Consider the following 9,228-nt stretch of genomic DNA (forward strand, 5'->3'; position numbering starts at 1 on the left):
CGGAAAGTAAATGCCAGGATGTAAGGCAAGAAGCTGAGAATGGTCCCTGCGGTAGCAAGGAGACACCGTCCTCAACCCCTCTGAGAGACCCCCCTCACTCCACATTCCTTGGGGAAAGGAGTGGGGAGACCGCGTCGCGAGCTTCAGCGCGCTCAGCTCAAGCCCGAGCTGTGGTGTGCTTTCTAGCCAACATTTCTTGACAGCTTAAGCGACCCTAGGACAGAAAGGAGGTGTCCCATTCTCAAGTCGCCTGGTCCCCAGAGCCCGGAGAGAACAGAAGAGGGGCACAGCTCGACCTCGGCGCAGCTGACCCCAGACGGAGAAGTGGCGCACGACTAGCCAAACGTTATCATTCTTTCCCGGGTCCCCCGCCATCCCCTGGGGATGAACGCGGCGCTTCGACGGCTCCAGCAGAATTCAACACCAGCTGGGGGTCCAAGGGGCCCGCGACCAGGAAAAGGCAGGAGATTCTAGCGACCCTCGGTCCCTCTAGTTCCCCCGGTCCCCCACGCGTCCCATGGGCATGGCCGGGGTGCGCCTCGACTGTCGGAGCGGCACCTCAGGCTCCTTCCTGTGGCCCGAGGCCGGGCGAGGCGCCGGGGCTGGAAACTCGGCGTGGCCGACCCCATCCCGCCCGGCCCGCGGCGGCGGCTCTGGGCGACCGTCCGCGCTGTCCAGCCGTCCCGGACTCTGCGCCCCGCGTTCCGAAGCCGGCAGCCCCTTCCTACCTGCGGCCGGGGCTGCGCTGCCCGCGGCGGGCGCTGCGCGGGCAGCTCGGCCCCTCCGGTGCGCTCCGGACGCGGGGCCGCTCCCGCCTCGGGCCGCGCTGCGCTCCCCAGCTCCTCGGTGCCTCAGCTCCGCGTTTCTCGCCCGCAATCTCGCTGCTCGCTCAGTCTCTCGGGGGCGGGCGGAGAGACACCGGGAAGAGAGGGGCGGGGAGTGCGGGGGGCGGGGCGCGCGGGAGGCGGGGCGGAGGGCGCGCGGGCGGGGGCGGGGCCGGGGCGCCGGAGCCCGCCCAGCCCGGGAAGGGGGCTGCTGCGACCCCCAGCCAGCCGCGCGACCCGTTTCCGCGGCTTCTTCGGCGTCCCTTCACCCCACTCCCTTCCTTCCACTCCTGTCTTCCCTCCTTGTCTCTCCCGTTTCCCGCTTCCAGTTCTTCGCTCTCCATCTCCCCTCCCTCCCCCCTTTTCTCTCCTTTTCTTCTCTCTCCGCTCTTCCCCGCCCCATCCGCCTCGCCCGCTCCCCTCTCCCCCTCACTCTCTCCTTCCTTCGCCTTTCGTCTGGTGGCCTCTTCCCTGCCTTGGCCCGTCTGTCTGGGTCTCTGTGTCCCAGTCCTTTTCAACATGGATTTCCCTCTTGGCTTTTCTCTCTCCAGCCTTGCTGATCTGCTTCTGATGGTCTTTTTCGTTTCTCTTTCTCTGTTTCACCCTCTTCTCTCTCTGTAGGTCACAAGGCCCCCTCAGTGGGGGTGGGTGTGGGCTCCTGCCCCCTCCCTGCTCCCCTGCCTGTTACACAGGGAACAGTTTCTGAGCTGAAGCAACAAGGCTTTTGATCCCAGGCAGGATGTGTGCATAAGGCGGGGAGGGGCGGGTTGGTGAGGACTCCCTCTCTGCTGCCAGGGGGTGGTGGTGGAGACACAAGTGGCTATGCGTGTGGATGGACAGATGGATAAACAGATGATTAAAAAGAGAAACACAGCCTGCAACAACACCCAGGGATGGCAGCAGAACACCCCCTCCCCCTCCCCTGCCCCCCCCAGCCCTGTCCCCCAGGTACCCTCCTCCTCCCAGTTCTTGAGATTTGAGGGATTGTCCCAGAGAAGCCTCTCTCCCAGCCAGTGCTCACCCAGTACCAGAGGACTCCCTCCCTACCCCTTGCCAAGTCCTGACCCCTGACTCCTTTCACAAAGACTCCTGGTAATGGGGCCATGACTGCCCTTCCATCTGGGTTCCCCAAGGACTCACAGAAAGGATCCCTTCTCTCTACCCCTGACCCACTCTTTGCCTCCTCTCTCTGGCCCCAGGGCTGGCATTTGCTGATAGACTTGCCATCCCCCACCCCACATTGCCCACCCATCATCCATCCTGGACCCCACAACCCCCAGTGCTCCCCAAGGTGACCCTGACTGCTCCTGGCTCTTTCCCACACTCTCACCCACAAGCATGGAATCTTGATATCTTCCTTCACCCATCCATTCCTCCCGTCTACTGGTCACCACCTGGAGACACCATGGTGAACAAGACAGGCCACAGACCCCAAGGTGGTCCTGGTCCGGTGTGGGAGACAGGCTTCTGTCAAATAACCACACAGGCCTAGAGTGACAAGCTCTGCTGGGAGCACACATTCCAGGAGATCCGGTCCAGCTTGGGATGGTTGGGAAAGGTTTCCTCAAGGAAGTGTCATTTGAGCTGATGGCCAAAGGATGAATAGATGCTATCTGGATGGAGATGCGGGGCACAGATTTGAGCAAGGGTATGAGAGTAGCAAATATGGAAGCTATTTTTTCTTGCCTGACATTCATTTCAGCTTGTTCAGGCGACAGCACCTCAATTTTGATTTGGGGAACTTCCCCTTCTCCACTCATATTTGTATGGTTGGGTGGAGTTCCCTCCTTTCAGGGGTGGACATGTGACCCAGGCACAGCCAGAGCACATCACCCTGATCTCAATGGAAAGAATGTGTGACATATACTGGGTTGATGAGAACTGTTCCTGGGACTTTTGCTAAAACTACTGTCAAACACAAGTTTGATCTCCACCACGGTTCCTAAGCCTGCAACTGCTGGCAGCCAGCTTTGTCACTCCTTGAACAGATCATATCTGAAAATGAAGCCAACACAGAGGAAGGCAGAACTGAGAGATGGACAATGGACAGAGTCCTGATGAGTATTGTTTGAGTCCCTGGACTCAGCCATGCCTGAAGGCAGTTTCATTATTGAAATCACATTAAGTTCCTTTTTTGTCACTTACGCAAGTTTGAGTTCAGTTTATGTTGATTAAAACCAAAAGAGTGCTGATGAATCCAGTTCTGGATTGAGAAATAGGAAGCATTACTGATATAAACGAATTATAGTAACCATTTCCACTCCCCTTTCTTCCTTCAAGCCTCCTCGATAATCTCACAATCATCTCTCTTTTTTCTGTATTCCTATTCAGAAGTTAATTCCCCTCTATTTTCATTGCTCTAAATGTGTTTTGCAGGGGCTTCCCTGGTGGTGCAGTGGTTAAGAATCCACCTGGCAACGCAGGGGACACGGGTTCAAGCCCTGGTCTGGGAAGATCCCACATGCTGCGGAGCAACTAAGCCCATGCGCCGCAACTACTGAGCCTGCGCTCTAGAGCCCACAAGCCACAACTACTGAAGCCCGTTCACCTAGAGCCCGTGCTCTGCAACAAGAGAGGCCACCGCAGTCGGAAGCCCGCGCACCACAACAAAGAGTAGACCCCGCTCACCGCAACCAGAGAAAGCCCGCGTGCAGCAACGAAGACCCAACGCAGCCAAAAATAAATAAGTTTTTTAAAAAATGTGTTTTGCCTACAGCAAAGTCTGGCTGTCAGGTCAGTTTCATAGACTGGACCATCTAATGCTTGAATTATCTCCATAACATCCCCTGCTCCCCACTCCCCTCCCTCCCTGCCTGCCCATGACTGTCTAGCATCTGTCTGCACATCTCCAGTGATGGGAAACTCATTATTCCACCAGGCGGATGGTTTCAAACAACAAACGCTTATCTCACTGGTGTTCCAAGGACTGTCTACTGTGCAGAGGGGAGCTTCAGATAAGGGACCCTATACTATAAAGTTGAGATGTCTGATGCACCGTCTCCATGTCCTTCCTAAAAGCCTGGTTAAAGTCTTCCAGAGAACTTACATGCATCCCTCGTGGGCTAGAGGGATAGTTTCCGTTAGCAGAGTTCTCAGAATGTGGGCTGGCAACCATTGGTGGTAGCTAGGATAATTTTCAGTGAGGTGGAATAACTTGGTGCACAAAAGCTCTTCCATATTCATCTCCCTGTAACATCCTTGTGATTTCTGTCCATGGGCAAGTCTCAGGTTGGGGTAATTTGTCTTTAACACCTCTCACAGTACTGAGCCATCCCATTTCAACTAAGAGAGATAAGCCCTAGGACCGTAGCCCTGGTAGACACCAATATCTAGTTGGAATTGAACACATTGCTCAACTGTCCTGTGTCTATTTTAGTGGAGACCTATTTCTGGCAAGTGATACTGATCTTCTAGTTACAGTGTGATGTACAGTTTCCTTTTCAGATACATTTATTTAATCTAAAAAAGGAAAATACTTAAGTAAATAAAAATAGACACAATGCACAGATTTTTGCAAAACTCTTGCGGCTGGTTTGCAAGTGACTGAAGTTTGCGTAGCCTAATTTAGAGAAACATTTCACCCATGTGTTCGTTCACTCAACAAATGTTCATTGAGCACCTCTGAGACGAGACACGGGGGAGGACTCGACAAAGAGACAACACAGCTGGTAGGAGATTCCATTAAAGAGGGCAAGGCCTCACCATGGAAGGTTCAATCACCACATGGAAGAACTGGATCTGACCTTGTGGGGCACTGGAGAGCCATTGAATGTGCTGGAGCAGAAACAGTAAGGTAGGATTTAAGATTGTTGAAACTGGCCAGGTATGCAAGGTGGATTGAAGGGGAGAAGATTGGAAGCCAGGAGACCAGTAGGGGGCTGCTGTAATGTTGTAGGCGTGACATTAGGGGGACTGGCGCCTAACAGTGGGCACTCAATAAATGGTTGAAACTATTATTGTTAATATTATTGTTGTAGTCCCCTCCCTTCCCTTGACTTGGGGCAGTTCAATGAGTTATAGACTTACAGGGCATCAGACTGGAGATGGCCCTGAGATATTACCTAGTCGAATATCTTTATTTTAGAAATGGGTAAATTGAGGCCTGGAGAGACACAGTGACTTGCCTGCGAGCACCTGGCTACCTGGTAGCAGAGCCAGGAAGGTGATGACCGCTAGCTGTATTTTGGAGCACTGCAGCGTGCTAATCACTGACCCATGGGGAAACAGAGAGTCACTGGCCCAAAGTCGCACGGTAGAAGTGGAGCAGAGCTGGGATCCCAAATGAAGCCTGGCCATCTCCACAGGTGGCACCCTGGGCCATTAAGTTCATTAATCTCGCCCCTGCACCCCCAGGGAACCTCTCATCAGGCCACAGGTGATGCTGTGGGAAGAGACCTGATTTGGGGGGGGCGGGGGGGGGCGGGATGTCCAGATCTGTCATCAGCCCTCTGTGTGTCCTTGGGCAAGTCCCTTTCCCTCTCTGAGGCCCAGTTTCCTCACTTTCAAATTAAAGAGATTTCGCTTCCCTTCTGACATCCCAAGTCCTCAGGCTGCTGGGTGAGGGGCTCAGGAGGAAGGCCATACCTGAGTCTGCTCCCCACACCTTGCCCAGGCCTCCTGTCCTGAACCCTTCAGCTGCTCGTGGCAGACTCTGTTTCCACAGACAACACAATTCCATCATCCAGCTTGTCCAAAATTCTAGTAACACTGACAAGCCTCCCTTCGACCTAAGAAAATATCCCCTGTAGGGAAACAGGGCTTCGTGTTTTGTTTTCAGAAGGGATGCTATTACCTTAACCACACCCCCTCCGCACCAGAAATTCCCCATTAGCAAAAGAGCCACCACATTAATGTGTGTAACCACTTGAAAAACCACAATAAACCTCGCGGGGGATAATAGGACATAATATCATTTTGTTATCCTGTCCATGAGTCACGCTGGGGCAGATCCTTGGCAGCGGCCCTGTTGCTGAATGTTCAAATATTTGTGCATATCATACCATGCTGGGCTCAATACTGCAACACCCTGACAGACTGCCACTTCCAAAGAGGCAACCCCCCACAAGATGGGAAGCAGGCTGTTCTCAGTACAGACAGGGCCTGTCCCAAGGAGATGGCCTGATAAACTCTTCTCCACAGCGTACAGTTGTGGGTAATGTGCAGGCTTTGGAGCTAGACAGACCTTAGCCAAGTGACCGCACCTTCCTGGGCCTCAGTTTCCTCATCTATAGGATGGGAATAATAATAACAGTTATAGCTTCTACCTGACAGCATTGCTGGGAGAAAGCCAGCTCATGTTCTGGTACGTGGTAAATGCTCAAATACTCTTATTATGCCGGTGCCATTTGCAATCTGCTCTACCCCCGAGTCAATAAGATTCTAACTGAGAGTTGAAGGCAATCTCAAATGCCACCACCTCCAAGAATCTTGTCTGGCTTTTGCCCAACTGCATATAATTTCTTCATGCCTCCAATTCCTACACAGATCTCGTTCCTGCTTCCCTTTAAAGGTACTCACCACTCTACCTTCAATAGGGGCACAGACTGCTGTTCCCTGGAGCCCTGCACACAATAGGGGCTCAATATTCATTGACACTTTGTATTTGCTCCCAGGGCAGAGAGCCCAGGGCTATTGGGTTCCTTCCACACTCATTGCCAACATCCAGATATATGAGACTACTTTCAGTGCTCCTCAAGGGTCCCAACCTCTGGGCCTTTACATATGCTGTTCCCTCTGCCAGGAACACTGTTCCCTTATCCTCTTCTCTAGTGGACTTACCTTTACTCTGCAGGTTTTGACTTGGATGCCAGTGGGATGACTCCTGCCCTCACGGCCTGGCCCCGTTCCCTGGTTGGACTCACTCTGCACGTTTCCCCATCATAGAAATGCGCACACTGGCTTGTTTAACTCCTGGTTTCATCCTCTCTCTCTCTGGACTCTTAAGCTCTGCGAGGTCAGAAATGGGTACAGCCCAGTGCTTGGCACACAGGAACTGCTCACTAAATATCTGTTGAAGAGAGAAATGCACACATGAAAACCATGGGATCATGTCTTACTCATGTGGCAGGTTCTTGAGGACCTGCCCGTTGGCTCCTCGGATAGACAGGGTGTGAGAAGGGCTCGGAGTTCTGAGAATTCTGACTTTTTCTCCCCTGAGCACTGCCAGGCTCCTGGAAGTGAAAACCCTGCCTGCTGGCAAGCATCACAGTCACTCTCAGGACGGATCTGAATGTCACTGTCACCTGCGGGCATCTGAAAACCAACCCAGGCTGGTTCCCATGTGTAGGGCACTGAGGACCCCCAGGAGGAGATGGGGCGAGTGTGGTGACTGTGCTGGAGGGAAACCAGAGGCCTGGAAGAAAGGCACAAAGAGGGAATTAGTGCTGCGAAAAGAATATGGGCCTCAGGGTGGGGAGACTAATTCACACCCCAGGAGCTGCATTACCATGGGCAAGTTCATGCCTTGAAAATTCTAAGTACTGTAACTATGTGAGTATTTATTGAGCTTCTACTTAGTGCCAAAGCCCTTCGCATGAATCATTGCAATCACCCTCCCAGTGACCCCACAGGATGGGAGGTGTTATACCAATTTTACAGCTTAAACTAAGACACAGAGGGTGTCTGGATCTTTTTTGGGTTCCCCATAGGCCAAGCTGAGGACAAGGACTTGAGTGCAAGTGGGTTATTTGGGAGGCAGAGCTAACACAGTAGGGAAGTGGGATGTCAGAAGGGCAGGCAGCCGGCGTAGGGTGTTTGATCCAGCCAGCTACCAGGTGGGCAGCCGGCACTTAATTCCAGGGACAAAACTCTAGGAAACAGGGTAGCACATGCATCTCAGAGTTACCCCACCTGAGGGGAAAGGGAGCTGGGGTATTGATACACCAATTCTCGCCAGCCTTTGGTTGAAGACTGCTCCAAGGGTGCCAATTTCCTGGCACTTCTGCACTAGGAGGCACTTGGCCGAGCAGCCTTCTGGGGGTGCGGGGAAGCCCCCAGGCACAGCATTACAGGAAAGAGAGTGGGAGGTTGGCCAGAGCCCCTGGGAAAGTCAGGTGCAGGGTTATGGGTGACATACTGTGTATCCTCCAGAAGGAAAGGGGTGGACACTGCAAAGGTAGCTGATGCCTGATGGGGCTGAGGCACGGAGCATTATCCAGAGTCTGCTCAACCTTATTCACTTTCTGGAATTTTCGCCTTCCAAGAGTGAGGGGCAGCTGGGGTAGACGTGTGAATCCTGATCTTAGACTCAGGAGTTCCTGGCTCGTTCTAGGACCTCATAGCTGAGTGACATCCCTGGGCCACAGTTTCTTCCTCTGTTACACAGGCGCAGCCATGATTACCTAGGAGAGCTGTTGAGAGGCAGAAGGAGTTCATGGCACTCAAACCCTGGCATGGAGTGGATGCCCCATCAGGGCTTTGGCATCCATACCTCTATCTCTATCTTAGGAAATCCAGAAGCAGCAAATGCCTGCTCCACTTTCATTATTTGCCATCCAAATGGCAGCTAATCACAATATTGTTATTTATGAGAGAAATGGATTCAGCATTTTTATTCCAAACAGAAGCTATTGACATTCCTAGAATAGTCCCGGGAGAGGGAAAGCCCATTGCAAAGTGCTCCTTCAGAAACAATTTGCAATCTGTGGCCCAGGCATGGGTCCAGAGATGTGGTCCTTGCTGGTTCTCACTGACTGATAAGGAGAATAAAGCACTCCACCGGAGGCCAGGGCTAGGGGCCGGCAGCAGCCAGGAGAGAGCTGACATCTTAATGGGAGAGAATATGGCAGCGCCCTGGGATTGCAGCTTGCCTGCCCAGGCTGAGGTGGGCCGGAGACATCTTGGCAGGTGGGTAAAGAGGGGGCCACAGGGCGTTTCTGTTCTCTTCTGCTTCCCCCCTTGCCCTCCCCCTCCCTCCCTTTCTCTCTGACCCTCTCTTACTTCTCTTTTTACCTTCCTTTTCTCTCCCTCCCTCTCTTCTTTCTTTCCTTATTTTGTTTTCCTTCATTTTTCCTCTTTAAAAAATATTATTAATTAGCCGAGTACTTCTGGTATTTACACCCTGTAAACGATCACAATATTTAAGACAAAAGTTCCCTTTGATCTTCCCATTTAATCCTCATTTACTCCTCCTCCCCTTTGCAGACATAATAGGAATAGTTTGCTGCATGTCCTTCCACACATTTTTTTCTTCCCATTTGGGTACATCTATAAATACCTAGTAAACATCTTTTTGTTTGTGTGTTTACATTATAAAAATAGCATTGTACTCTAGTTGTCATTCTGTCATTTGCTTTAAAACAACAACAAAACCTTTTTTTAAGCAAGTTTTCAGTTCATGCAAAATTAAGAGGAAAGGACAGACATTTCCCATATACCTCCTGCCCCCGCATGTGCACAGCTTCCC

This window comes from Leucopleurus acutus (assembly GCF_964270905.1).
Source record: "Leucopleurus acutus genome assembly, chromosome: 10".
Classification (NCBI taxonomy): Eukaryota; Metazoa; Chordata; class Mammalia; order Artiodactyla; family Delphinidae; genus Leucopleurus; species Leucopleurus acutus.